General features: G+C 37.0%; 1 protein-coding gene and 1 long non-coding RNA gene across 17 annotated transcripts in view; one reads left to right on the forward strand and one right to left on the reverse strand.

The window, feature by feature from the left end:
- The window catches only part of LOC145546789 (uncharacterized), a 226,873-nt gene extending 226,039 nt beyond the window's left edge, over positions 1-834 (forward strand). The window contains exon 5 of the long non-coding RNA XR_014083272.1: positions 405-834. This is a non-coding gene — a long non-coding RNA (uncharacterized LOC145546789). The remainder of the gene's footprint in view (positions 1-404) is intronic.
- SNCA (synuclein alpha) overlaps positions 1-15,188 on the reverse strand; it is a 347,772-nt gene that overhangs the window by 28,731 nt on the left and 303,853 nt on the right. The window lies entirely within an intron of this gene.

Below are 15,188 nucleotides of genomic sequence, written 5' to 3' on the forward strand. Positions count from 1 at the left end.
AAAACTATGATACAGAAAATGTTTCTCTATAGCCTAATTCAGGGATAGAAGTTCTATGTTTTGTGTTATATTACCAAATATCAAACATGCAATGATATTGCCAATATTAACATATTCAATTAATCAAAAGGAAATAATTAGCAGTATAAACCTAATAAACATAATTATGTATAGTACATATATCAGGAATCATAGAATATACAATGCTATATAAGACATGGTTTATCTCAAGCAACCTCAAGTCCAGATAAATAACTAAAAGATACATAAAAGCTGGTAAAACACAAGGTAGTAAATGTGATAAAAGGGCAGAAGAAAGGTAACAATAAAATGTTCAGAATGAGTTGTGATGCCTTCTGGTTAAATGAAACATCATTAGAACTGGATCTGAATGTTTTTGTCAGACCAGCAACTTCAGGAAGAGGACACATCATGGAAAAAACACAGTGACAGAGAAGTGATTTTGGCTGACAGGAGAACAGGGTATGGAGATGGAGGAGTACTATGATGGTTACTCAATGGGGTTTAAACATAGAAGAATACTTCTGTGTGGACTTTCCTGGTGCTCCAGTGGTAAAGAATCTGCCTGCCAATGCAGGGGACATGGGTTCAATCCTTGGTCCAGGAAGATTCCACATGCTGTGGGACAACTAAGCCGGAGCAACACAACTATTGAGACCACCCACCCAGCTACCTGTACCCTAGAGCCTGTGCTCCACAACAAGAGAAGCCACCACAGTGAGAAGCCTGCTCACCACAATGAATAGTAGCCCCCGCTTGTGGCAACCAAAGAAAGCCCACAAGCAGCAACAAAGACCCAGGACAGCAAATAAAGAAGGAAAATGAATATCTACTAAAAACAAACAAAGAAAAAGCCAGAAGAACTGTACTGTGTAACACCTAGAAAAGTTGTATGGTATGTATGCATTTTGTTTGAGGAGAAATGTATTGGAAATGATGCACAGAACAGTTTGGAAGGAAGGGAAGCAGAAATGGATGGATCATTTGTTGGGAGCACTCACAGCAATAATCCAGAGAGAGGTGATGATTTGACTAGAGGAAGGGAGTAAAAACAGAGCAAAGGGATTGCTGTTGCGAGCTAATATAGAAGTTGATTGGACATAATTTAGCAACTGTTATTTACTAACTGTGGTAACTCATTTTATCCTACTTGCAAGCCAACAAGTTATCCTGCCATAGCTCTGTGAGTGCTAGCCAAAGACACAAGAGTCCTAGGTCAGAGACAAATGACTTTATTCCTCATAATAAAAGCAGTAGCCAGAGGAACATCATTTTCTTCTAAATTAACTTTTATTGTTTTGCTTACCCTCATTCTAGATTCCTCTAGATTTTGATTAATTTTGATAGCTCTGAATTATAAGCCTAGGGAACTATCCCTCCTTCACCCTAACCTTTTAAAGTGCTGGCAGTCTTTTTTGATGTGACTTTTCTCTTTTTTTAAATCTCAAACCATAATCTGGTGTTGAGTACCTTATATCCCATCTCGGTGGAAACCAAGACACAGGCAGTACAAAGATGGTTTTATCAGAAAGTCCACTAGAGCAGGAGAGCCAGTGCCCACAGTTTACTTTCCTAACAGACTCAGCAACCTACTCTGGAAAAGAATGTCTGCCTCTCGTGAATTTTTTCCTAGGCAAAAGGAATATTTGAAAGCCATTGGATGTTCTCAATAAAACAAAAGTAGAACTGTATTGGTGTTGTCATGTGCTTATGCTCAGAAAATAGCAGGTTGGAGCTTCTCCTAGACTAATGGTTATCACAGCAGAAAAACTCCTGCCCAGAACTGACAATCCAATCATTTTAAACCTTTTTATCATCATCATATAGTAATTATTATGAAGTATAAAATAACTGTTTTTATAAAAAAAACTTTAAAAAGTCTCCACATAAACAGATAAAAGTGGTTCCTGCCCACCATTCCCACTGCCCCTGGGACAGGGGACATAGGCACATCAAAGGAATTGACAGAAATCCTTGAAGCAGGTGTGAAAACCAGAAGGATCAACTATTAACACATCAATGTTTCTCACAAAAGATACATACAAACATTTTACTTCAGGGAAAATACAAACTGATATAATACAATGTCACTAGTTAAGAAACTTCTCAAAGCCATTTTCAATGTATAGCTGATAAAGTAATTTGACAGATTATCTAATCTATATTTCACCTGCACACCTGTAAAATAAGACTTCCAAAACCCACATACCCACTAGTTACACAGAGGTGGTATAAAACAAGTTTTTACCAAGTATCTAAATGTGAAAGCTTAGTCCTTCAATTTTACGTTCTTCGTGGCCAAGCACAATACGTATTGAATGGATTAATTATCAGTCCAGATTGACATGGGTTAATTTGAATCACGTTCAGAACAGAAATTATTTCCATAAACTATTTAACGATGAACCTGTATATCCATAACCGACATCCCAGTTTCACTCTCAGCTATTTAACCTTAGGTGTTAAATACACCTCTCTCCTCTGGTCCTCTTTTTAATTTCACAGCTATTTCTGGCAGGTGAGACAACTGCCTTGGTGCCTGTGAACACACAACGCCATGGAGTGCCAGGCACCTGAAAAAAAAGGATCTCACGATAGGGAAATAATCCAGGAAAAAAGATATGTTGGAAATATAGCATCTATACACTTTTCTACTTATAATCTAATTTATATCTCAGTCATTTTAAAAAGAATAGAAGATGTTAGAAAATTCAGTGCTGCCTGGCTGTGCTTCACACTGTGGCCACTTAATACAAAGCAGTGTCCTTGCTTGTTATCACAAAGGACAACTTAGAATTGAGAGCTCAATCTCTAAGGACGGTTTATACACTCTATCTTGAGGCAAACCAAGGAGAGACAGTTTATCATTTTCAGAAAACACTGTCATTATTCAAGTTAGAATGAGGGCTGATGGGAGATTTTTTTAAGATTTAGAGAGATCATGAAGGCAAGCTGGCTTTTAACATGAAATAATTTTATGCATTTCCTGACTGAAATTATAAAGTCCAGAAACTCAACTGATGGCTTAAGCTTTTTTTTTTTTAATTACAGTGGAGGAAAACTGAATATTATTTGGACTATCAGTTGTGAAATTAAGCAAAAGGGAAGTGTGGCTAATGGGTTGTTTTAATATTCATGAATGTGATGGTTCAGCATTTTCTCCAATGTTTCCCCCAGCAAGACCACTAATTAATGATCATCTTTACAAATGGAACATATCATTGTCTGAGACTATTTTTTTCTTTGCCAAGAGTTAATACTTCTTATTTTGAATATATTTTATTATGCCACTCTACATTTCTCTGTTTATTTTTATTTGAAAATGTCTTGATTTTTTTTCATTCAGTCCTCTTACTCTCAACATAGGATTTTTAAAAGGCTGGTTTACTATATCGAAATCCTCCAACTGTGAAGTCAGAAACATTTTGATTTCCTGGGATCCATCTGACATTAGGCTGACTTTGTGAAGTTTAGACATCAACATGAAAGAAAATATTATTTTAAATAAAATGTGTGAATCAAAATGAGAGGTCAAATTTTTACAGGATGTTTTGTGTCTTTAAAATTTCCCTGCTGTAACTATCTGAAGCTCTTGGCTAGATAATTATTAAGGGACTCTTGCGATTGTCCCTTTTCTCTACTTAGATCAGCACATTAATTAAGAGAGGATCACTGGAGACACATTGCTGTTCTGCACCTTTAAGTATTTTTAGTTCTTCATTATCAAAAGAGAAAAAAATGTATTGAGAAACAGGTTGCTTCTCAGCCAAATTTTCTGATATACAGATATTCTCAAAAAGGTCTCTGGAGTGGGCTTAATCTTATTTCTGTACTTTTTTTAAAGAGGTCATTATGAATTTTACACATATTTTATAACCTGTAATGCACTTTTCTGATTTAAGTTGAGCTTGTAAAGAAACAGGAATCGGGTGCTTGTTGCAATCAAAATGCTAAAGTTATATTTACACTGGATCACTCTCTAAGGTGTGAATGCTTATGGAGACAAGATGCAAACTGATAAATGATTAGTCACCAAGAGATTCAAATCTACGTACAGGGGCCTTCCCCACTTACTGCAGTGATGGGAGATCCTGGCTACTGGCTATAGGGATGCAAACCAGAGCATAACTATTCCTACACTTTGGAGAATGTCTTGTTGCATTGTGCTGCATTAAAATAAAAATACAGGCAGGTGGCTATAAAGGTAAAGAACCCACCTGCCAATGCAGGAGATGCAGGAGACCTGGGTTTGATTCCTGGGTCGGGAAGATCCCTTGGAGGAGGGCATGGCAACCCATTCCAGTATTCTTACCTGGAGAATTTCATGGACAGAGGAGCCCGGTGGGCTACAGTCCATAGGGTCACAAAGAGTCGGACACGACTGAAATGACTCAGCATGCATGCACGCATGTACCTTCTACAGTTACTTCTTTGCCCAGTGCCCAGTAAACAATGCCAAGTAAGTTTTTTAAAAAATGAATAAATTAATGTGTATAAAACACCAGCAGAGGAAACAGAAAATCTGAGTTACTAAAAAATTAACTCAATTTAATTGTTTTAAAATAGGAATCCCTCAGTGATTTGTAACAGAAATTAGGATTCAGATCCAAGTAGGAAGAGATACAACCACCCCAAAAAAGATAACACAATTTGTTATATGTTAAATACATTCTGTGTGATATTTTGTTTTTACACATTTTTATTTACCTTTTATGTACAGCTAGATATAGAACATTAACATCACTATGAATGGGTAACATTTGAAGTCCTTATTATAAATGCAGAGTCCCAGGCTTTGTCCTTTAACTACTGAATCAGAATCTTTGAGGAAGAACCAACAGAAATTTGAATTTTAAAAATAAGCTCTTCAGGTAATATGCAGAGATTAAGACTAACGTTTTCTTAATCCATTGTTGCAAAATTTTACATATTCATTGTCTAGTAAGACTCCTTTGAGAAAGGAATTTTTTCCTCTGGAGAAGGAAAAAAGATAATCAGCTTTTCGGAGAGCACACACTTCTAGAAAAGCCTTAATCCTTGGGATTCTATAATCCCAAGGCAATGAGAACCACCTCACTCTTTAGCCTCACTCCCTCGTGGAAGAAGCTCCCAAATCTCATTACAGATGGTGCATTTTATATTCCTGGTGTTATCTATGGGACTCCCACAGCAGTTTAGTGTTCTGGATAAAGAAAGTACCTACCAATCTTAAAGTACTTAATAATACAGTGGCCTTTCAGAATTACAAAACATGAAGAAGTATAAACTAAGTTTAAAATGAAAGTGTCTTCGATGACAAGAAGCAACCTAGATGTCCATCAGCAGATGAATGGATAAGGAAGCTGTGGTACATATACACAATGGAATATTACTCAGCCATTAAAAAAAATACATTTGAACCGGTTCTACTGAGATGGATGAAACTGGAGCCCATTATACAGAGTGAAGTAAGCCAGAAAGAAAAACAACAATACAGTATACTAATGCATATATATGGAATCTGAAAGATGGTAACGATAACCCTATATGCGGGACAGAATGAGAGACACAGATGCATGGAACAATTTTATGGACTCTGAGGGAGAAGGTGAGGGTGGGCCGTTCTGGGAGAATGGCATTGAGACATGTGTATTGTCATATGTGAAACAGAGCACCATTCCATGTTCGATGCATGTGACAAGGGCTCGGGGCCGGGGCAGTGGGATGATCCAGAGGGATGGGAGGGGGAGGGAGGTGGGTGGGGGGTTCGGGAAGGGGAACACATGTAAACCCATGGCTGATTCTTGTCAATGTATGGCAAAAACTATTACAATATTGTAAAGTAATTAGCCCCCAAGTAAAATAAATAAATTTATAAAAAAAAAAAAAAAAAAAAAAAAAAAAAGAAAAGGGAAAAAAAAAAAAAAAAAAAAATGAAAGTGTCTTGACAATAGAATGAAATTGTAGACTAGGTATAAATAGTAGCTAATATATATTTCTAAAGATTTGTTGTTGTTCAGCCCTTCAGTCATGTCTGACTCTTTGCAACCACATGGACTGCAGCATGACTAGTTAACCACTTGCTAATACTTATTAGGGACTTTAGCATAGGAGTCAGGTGCTAGGATGAAGTCCATTCTACAGACGTAACTAACGTATCCCAATTCTCTCAATGTGTAGGAAGTGGAACCAGGAAGCTTAGCTCCAGAAACTGTGCTCTGAAGTAACAGGCCACACTGCCCCACAAAGCAAGCCTGGAAGTGTGTGGGTGCACATTTAAACATACTGCATACTAGGGGGAGTTATTTGTGTTAAAACTCTCAGCCAGTGCTTACTTTAATGAATGGAATTCAAGCAAATGGAAAAATATTTGTACCTTCTAAACCATTAAAATTTTAGCAGAATTCATTAACAGTTTTATTCCTGTATATCTCAGCAGAACACTGAAAACAGAACAGTTGGGTGGGAACTTATAGAACTATAATTCAAACACAAGTTCAAGAAATGTTGAAGGGAAAAAAATAAAAAACAAACCTCGCTACTACCAGCTACTCCTAAGTCTCTCCTTCCCTCTGGATTTGACTTTAAAACCTACCATATTTCTCAGAAACTAATATCTTCTAACAAACTTCTACAAAAGTGTTTGCAAAAAGAAAAAACATGGAACACAAAGCATAGTATAATACTGTTTACTTCTCCTATTAACTCCCTTTAGAGCATACCATATTAAGAAGCGGTGACAAGAACACACAGAAGAATCATACAAAAAAGATCTTAAAGACCCAGAAAACCATATTGTGTGATCACTCACCTAGAGCCAGACATCCTGGAGAGTGAAGTCAAGTAGGCCTTAGGAAACATCACTACAAACAAAGCTAGTGGAGGTGATGGAATTCCAGCTGAACTATTTCAAATCCTAAAAGATAATGCTGTGAAAATGCTGCACTCAATATGCCAGCAAATTTGGAAAACTCAGCAGTGGCACAAGACTGGAAAAGGTCCATTTTCAATCCAATCCCAAATAAAGGCAATGTCAAAGAATATTCAAACTACCACACAACTGCATTCATCTCACACGCTAGCAAAATGCTCAAAATTCTTCAAGTTAGGCTACAACAGTACATGAACTGAAAACTTCCAGATGTTCAAGCTGGATTTAGAAAAGGCAGCAGAACCAGAGATCAAATTGCCAACGTCCATTGGATCACAGAAAAGCAAGAGAATTCTAGAAAAACATCTATTTCTGCTTCACTGACTATGCTAAAGCCCTTGACTGTGTGAATCACAACAAACTGTGGAAAATTCTTAAAGAGATGGGAATACCAGACTACCTGACCTGCCACATAAGAAACCTGTAAGCAGACCAAGAAGCAAAAGTTAGAAACAGGCATAGAATAGACTGGTTCCAAACTGGGAAAAGAGTACATCGAGGCTGTATGTTGTCACCCTGCTTATTTAATGTATATGCAGAGTACATCATGCAAAATGCCAGGCTGGATGAAGCACAAACTGGAATCAAGATTGCTGGGAGAAATATCAATAACCTCAGATATTGCAGATGACACCACACTTAGGGCAGAAAACAAAGAGGAACTAAGAGCCTCTTGATGAAAATGAAAGAGGAGAGTGAAAAAGTTGGCTTAAAACTCAGAATATGAAAAACAAAGATCATGGCATCTAGTCCCATCACTTCACAGCAAATATATGGAGAAACAATGTTGAGAGTCCCTTGGACTGCCAAAAGATCAAATCAGTCAATCCTAAAGGAAATCAATCCCGAATATTCACTGGAAGGACTGATGCTGAAGTTCCAATACTTAGGCCACGTGATGCAAAGAGCTGACTCATTAGAAAAGACCCTGATGGTTAGAAAGATTGAAGGCAGGAGGCGAAGGGGATGATAGAGGATGAGATGGTTAGATGGTATCACTGATTCAATGAACATGAGTTTGAGCCAGCTCCAGGATATGGTGAAGGACAGGAAGCCTTGCGTGCTGCAGCCCATGGGGTTGCAAAGAGTCAGACATGACTGAGCAACTGAACAAACCAACAAGAGCATACCACCTGCTCTAAAATCAGTTAATTACAGTTTCTTATCATGTTTAGTTTTGTTAATATACATATACACAAATACATGTTAAACACACTCACACAAGCAAGCACATATACATATCATAGACTAGAATGCTTTCTTAGAGGAGTTTCTGGGCCCAAATGATGTCAATTGTTAAGTTTTCATACTACTTGCACACATGAGAGAATTACAAACAGGAATAAAGAAAGGATTATTACTATGTGCCCTTTAAATGTTATTTTTAACAAGCTCACCAATGATTATGAAAATATCTAAAAGAAAATATCTGAATTAGACTGGTTCAAGCTCAAATACGTTGAGTTGTAAAATGTAGATTTTTGTACCGTAGAAAACATAATCTGAAAGAAAGGCAATGTTAAAGAATGTTCAAACTACCATACAATTGCACTCATTTCACATGCTAGCAAGGTAATGCTCAAAATCCTTCAAGCTAGACTTCAACAATACATGAACTGAGAACTTCCAGATGTACAAGCTGGATTTAGAAAAGGCAGAGGAACCAGAGGTCAAATTGCCAACATCCATTGGATCACAGAAAAAGCAAGAGAATTCCAGAAAAACATCTACTTCTGCTTCAGTGACTATGCTAAAGCATCCAACTGTGTGGATCACAACAAACAGTGGAAAATTCTTCAAGAGATAGGAATAGTAGACTACCTTACGTGCCTGCTGAGAAACCTATATGCAGGTCAAGAATCAACAGTTAGAAGCGGACATGGAACAATGAACTGGTTCAAAACTGGGAAAGCAGTACGTCAAGGTTCCAAGTACTGGGAAAAGTACTGGTTCCCAGTATAAGCAAGTACCTTGCTTATACATAATGTGAAATGCCAGGTTGGATGAATCACAAACTGGAATCAAGATTGCTAGGAGAAATATCAACCTCAGATATGCATATGACACCACCCTAATGGCAGAAAGCGAAGAGGAACTAAAGAGCCTCCCGATGAAGTTGAAAGAGGAGAGTGAACAAACTGGCTTAAAGCTCAACATTCAAAAAACTAAGATCAAGACATCTGGCCCATTACTTTATAGCAAATGAATGGGGAAAAAATGGAAACAGTGACACACTTTATTTTCTTGGGTTCTAAAATCACTGTGGATTGTGACTGCAGTCATGAAATTAAAAGATGCTTGCTCCTTGGAAGAATTGCTATGACAAACCTAGACAATGTATTAAAAAGCAGAAGACATCACTTTTCCATTGAAGGTCCATATTGTCAAAGCTATTTTTCCAGCAGTCATGTACGGATGTGAGAGCTGGACAGAGAGAAGGCCGAGAGCCAAATTAACGCTTTTGAACTATGGTGCTGGAGAAGACTCTTGAAAGTACCTTTGACAGCAAGGAGTTCAAACCAGTCAATCCTAAAGGAAATCGCCCTTGAATATTCATTGGAAGGACTGATGCTGAAGCTCCAATACTTTGGCCACCTGATGCAAAGTTTCAACTCATTGGAAAAGATTCTGATGCTGGGAAAGACTGAGGGCAGGAGGAGAAGGGGGCAACAGAGGATGAGATGGTTGGATGACATCACCGACTCAATGGACATGAGTTTGAGCAAACTCCGAGATAGTGAGGGACAGAGAAGCCTCGCATGTTGCAGTCCATGGGGTCACCAAGAGTCGGACACAACTTAGTGACTGAACAACAACAAAGAAAACATAATCCCAAAGGTTACAATTCCTTGCTTAGTAAAATATTAACTGGTTTTGTATCTATTAGCCAATTCATTTCAGAAGTCCTGTGACTCACTGTTTGTATACATTTTTATTCCTCAAATTCTCCTTTGAACCAGTCTTACCAGCTTAGTGATTCTCATTTTTATAATATTGTTAATACCAATAATAAAACTTTCAACACATATTTATTTTTGTGTGAAACATATTTTTTTTTTTACACTTTTTGAAAACTATAGCTTATCACACTGTAGAAAGACAAAATGGTATATTTACCTGTGCTTAGTCACTCAGTCATGTCCAACTCTTTGCGATCCCATAGACTGTAGCCCACCAGGCTCCTCTGTCCATGGGGATTCTCCAGGCAAGAATACTGGAGTGGCTTGCCATGCCCTCCTCCAGATATTTACCTGGGGCACTGCTAAATCATTTTTCCTCTTTAAGTGTTAACATTCTGTATAATTCTATGTTATTTAAAAACTCACAAAATGTTTTGGGATAATATTTATAGTCTTCCTAAGTAGTATAATCTACTCTCTAAATGACATAAGTAAAGTTCCTTAGAACCCTTCATCTTTTAAAGGTAAATACATAAAAGAAAAAAAAAAAAATGTTCCAAATCTCGAGGCCATACTCAACAACATCAGGATCTAAGCAAGAAACTGGACTTTTTTTAAACATACATCCTCTGGGTGTTTCTGTAAATTATTTTTATAAGTTATATTGTCTCATTCATCTCCCTTTTTATTTGGAATGTATGACATACTCTCATGGTTTCAGAGAAAGCATGTATCTCCTTCCAAGCATCTTTTCTGGAGAGTGTATGTATGACAAAATCTGAACAAGAACAATGGCTCCTCAACTCATCAAGTGGCCTTGGGAGGACAAAACCCAGATGATCTAAAGCCATGAAGGGGTCTGACTATTGAGGAAGCCCTGGAGGAGTGGCCGCTCCATTTCCTCTTTAAAAGGTTTTCATATAGAGCATCTATCTGCTCTTCTGCAGAGATGAGGGTAACTCCCTAGACAATGACTCCTCCTTCCATCTATGTTCCCCAGTCTACATACACACCCAAGGAGATTAATTAACACTTGTTCCAGGAAAAAACACAGACAATAGCATCCGATACTGGTATAGTCCTTAGTGAATAAGCATAACACGTATGGATGGAGAGGGAGATATTTTGAGAGAGGAAACAAGCATTGGATTTTATTGTTTAAAAAAAATTGGTATTTGTGGTAAAGGTATGAACAAAACATACTTTTTTTTTCTGAAAAACAGATTTTTTTGAAAAACAAAACACTGAAATTCTGCACCAAGTATCTGATGCTTTTGTGACAACAGTCTGCCACTTTAAGAGGCTTACATAAAATGAGCCATTGGACCTAAAAGATCTATTATTATAGCATGCTCTGAAGGTCTGACAACCTTCAGCAAATGTATGGCTGTGATCCTACAGGTGGATACATAATTATAAAGGCACAAGTAGAATGATATCCCTTTTAAGTGCAAATCAGTTTATATAATATAAATACAGATTATTTTTCCAAAACAGAGGCAGTTTTTAAATATCTCTACTCTGAAATGGACACTTCTTCATTAAAATTCAAGAGTCCTTGTTTTTTGAAGGAATCTATGGAACTAAACGCTTTTGAGAACTTGGCTACATCTGAGTCATTTCAATAATTAAATTCCAAATTCACTTTTGAGTGATGACTTTGGAAGCTGTCAGAACCAACCAGTCATAATTTTTCTATTTATAAGAGTTACTTTCTTCAAAGAAACTGAAGTGTTTTATGTACACTACCTAACAATTTCTTTTCACAGCATTTCAGGAGGATAAAAAATGTGCATGCATTAACTCAATGGATACTGAGGTGCTTCTCACCTGTTTAATTGTACTCATGCAATAAATCCCACGTTTACACAATATTGTCCAATAATGCTTAATATTTACAAGCATATCCAAATTTATATTAGAAGATTTTTACATTTTGGAAATGGATATATAGCATTTTGTGATGAAAAGATTACCACAGTTCCATTGTTGTTTATTTTTTGGTTTATTTCTTGCATACTTGTAGCTCATAAATCAGAGACTACATAAATAGGGTAATGAGAGAGGAATAAAATTTCAATGCCTTCCCACAACCTATACATAAATCCAAACTTTTTCATTGTAAAATCTGAAATAGCTACAGCCTCTATGTCTTCCTTCCTCTCTCATATTCCCTATATTCTATCTATGCAGGTCATTTCATCCCATTAAAACCACCAGATTCTCCCACCCACAGGGCCTTCACAGGTCAGCTTGTTCTGCCTTGGATTTTTCTGCCCCACATTCTAATTACCCCACCCTAAGCATTCTCTCATCACATGGTGGGCCCCTTCTCACCTTTCTGATCTCAATTTAAATGTGACCTTCCTGTATGAACTTTTCATAAACTGAACTGACTGAATCCAAATGGCTAATGGGCTTCTATTCTCATCACACTCCCTCTGTGCATCTATTTTATAATGTTTTGTTTGTGGGGAGAAAAAATGAGAGGAAAATGGTCTCGGGAGAGTGGAAGTACTGATGCAGAGGTGTAAAAGGGGAAACAGTATCTGTTCCCCGAATGGCTCTAGGGATCTTAAGGAGGGGAAGAGAGAGAGAGAAAAAACTGCAGCAAACGCTGAAGGTGCCTGTTTGATTGACGTAATTGAAGTACTCAGGGCACCAGAAGCAAGGTCACCACCAAGGGTGGCAGTGGCATGATTCCTCCCTTAGTAACTTGAAGACAGTAGATTCATAAAAGGAAAGGAAAGCAGATGAACGCAAGCAGACTTGTTCTTGAGCACATGTGAGACACCCTTGGGGATGGCAGTAAATCACTGGGAGACTGCGAGGGGTGGCTGAAGCCCTGCAGATGGAGGGGAATGGAGGGGAATGATGTTTATCCTCAGGCTCTCAGGTCCAGAGACACTTGGGTCAAGTAAATGACCCCTGGGATGATAACAGTCAGTGATTATCTGCAGTTACAGATCTGTCTCTGTACTAAACCAGATAACACCATCCTGAAATTATCAAAAGCCACAAATCAATCCCAGTGCCTTGTCATGCACTCAGAGTGTTTCCCCCTTTCCTCCTGGCCACCTAATGGATACTGGCAAGCTGTCAAATAAACACACAGAAGTGAGAACAAATGATGCTCTCTAAATATATAAGGTGAGTCATCAGTCAGACTTGGTATGGTCAGGGAATTTAGCTGTTTTCTGACTAGCTTTATTTTAGTACAGCCATAAATCTAGCTGTAATTAGTCTCTAACTTCAATGACTCAATACATTTAAGCATTTCATTTGACTTTCAACCGTGAAAAAGTGCAACTGATTTGACAGTAGAAATGTGCTCTCACTTGCATGCATATGATGCTGCCAGTTCAACATATGCTTTCAGTTTTTTTCCTTGTGATATTGATGGACTATCATGAAACATTTTCTATCTTTCCTAGTTCCCTCTGGCCTAATACGATGCATTTTAGCAGCAAGGGGACATCATAGAACTTGTGGCCATTGGTTAGATTTTTCTCCCAATATGAAACAAATCAACTTGTACAGAAACTCAACAAAGCATGGAAATATTTTTTATTATTTTTTAATAAATTTACCTACTTCAAATATCATTCTGGTCAATGAAGAAACTCTGTCTTCTATAACTGATGGTAAAGATTATTTTTAACTGAGATATGGCAGGAAAAATTGCTGTTTTAATCACTGGGGTCACCATTTAAAATAGATATGCGTTTACTTTTTAATCTGGAAACAAGTTAAAGCAAATAGTATTTTATATCTAAATCACATTTAACATCTTTTAAAATTGACAGTAATTGTTTTTAAATTTTAAAAATGTATTTAAACATAGAAGCACCTTAATACATAAGACAAACACTAACAGACATAAAAAGAGAAATTGACAATAACACAATAATAGTAGGAGACTTTAACACCCCACTCACACCAACGGACAGATCATCAAAAGAGAAAATTAATAAGGAAACACAAGTCAAATGATTCATTACATGAGATGGATCTCATTGATATCTTCAGGACATTCCATCCAAATGCAGAAGAATATAACTTCAAGTGCACATGGAACATTCTCCAGGATAGACCACATCTTGGGCCACAAATCAAACTTCAGTAAATTTAAGAAAATTGAAGTCATATCAAACATCTTCCCCAACCACAATGCTATGAGACTAGATGTCAATTACAAGAAAAAAAACTGTAAGAAACACAAACATGTGGAGTTTAAACACCACATTTCTAAATAACCAACAGGTTACTGAAGAAATGAAAAGGTAGATAAAAAAAATTTCTAGAAACAAATGACAATGAAAACACAACAACTCAAAACCTACAGGATGTAGCAAAAGCAGTTCTAAGAGGGGAGTTTACTGCAATACAATCCTATCTCAAGAAACAAGAAAAACATCGAATAGACAACCTAACTTTACACCTAAAGCAACTGGAAAAGGAAGAACAAAACCCCAAAAAATTAGTAAAAGGAAAGAAATCATAAAGATCTGAGCAGAAATAAATGAAAAAGAAATGAAAGAAACAATAGTAAATTTTAATAAAACTAAAAGCTGGTTCTGTAAGAAGATAAACAAAATTGACAAACCCTTAGCCAGACTTACCAAGAAAAAAAAAGAGAAGAATCAAATCAACAAAATTAGAAATGAAAAAGGAGAGGTTACAACAGACAATGCAAAAATACAAAGGATTAAAAGAGACTATTATGAACAACTATAAGGCAATAAAATAGAAAAGCTGGAAGAAATGGATAGATTCTTAGGAAAGTTCAATCTTCCAAGACTGAACCAGGAAGAAATAGAAATTATGAAGAACCCAATTACAAGCACTGAAATTGAAGCTGTGATCAAAAATCTCCCCCAAAACTAAAGCCCAGGACCAGATGGCTTCACAGGAGAATTCTATCAAACATTTAGAGAGGAGCTATTGCCTATCCTTCTAAACTCTTTCAAAAAATTGCAGAGGAAGGAACACTTCCAACCTCATTCTATGAGGCCACCATCACCCTGGTACCAAAACCAGACAAAGACAACACACAAAAAAAGAAAACTACAGGCCAATATCACTGATGAGCATAGATGCAAAAATCCTCAACAAAATTTTAGCAAACAGAATTCAGCAACACATCAAAAAGCTCATACACCATAAGCAAGTTGAGTTTATTCCAGGGATGCAAGCAAGGATTCTTCAATATACGGAAATCAATCAATGTGATACACCATATTAACAAATTGAAAGATAAAAACCATATGATCATTGCAATAGATACAGAAAAAGCTTTTGACAAAATTCAGCACCCATTTATGATTAAAACTCTTCAAAAAATGGGCATATGGGCA

Source organism: Giraffa tippelskirchi, chromosome 1 (genome assembly GCF_054371585.1).
Source record: "Giraffa tippelskirchi isolate mGirTip1 chromosome 1, T2T-mGirTip1v1.2.pri, whole genome shotgun sequence".
Taxonomy (NCBI): domain Eukaryota; kingdom Metazoa; phylum Chordata; class Mammalia; order Artiodactyla; family Giraffidae; genus Giraffa; species Giraffa tippelskirchi.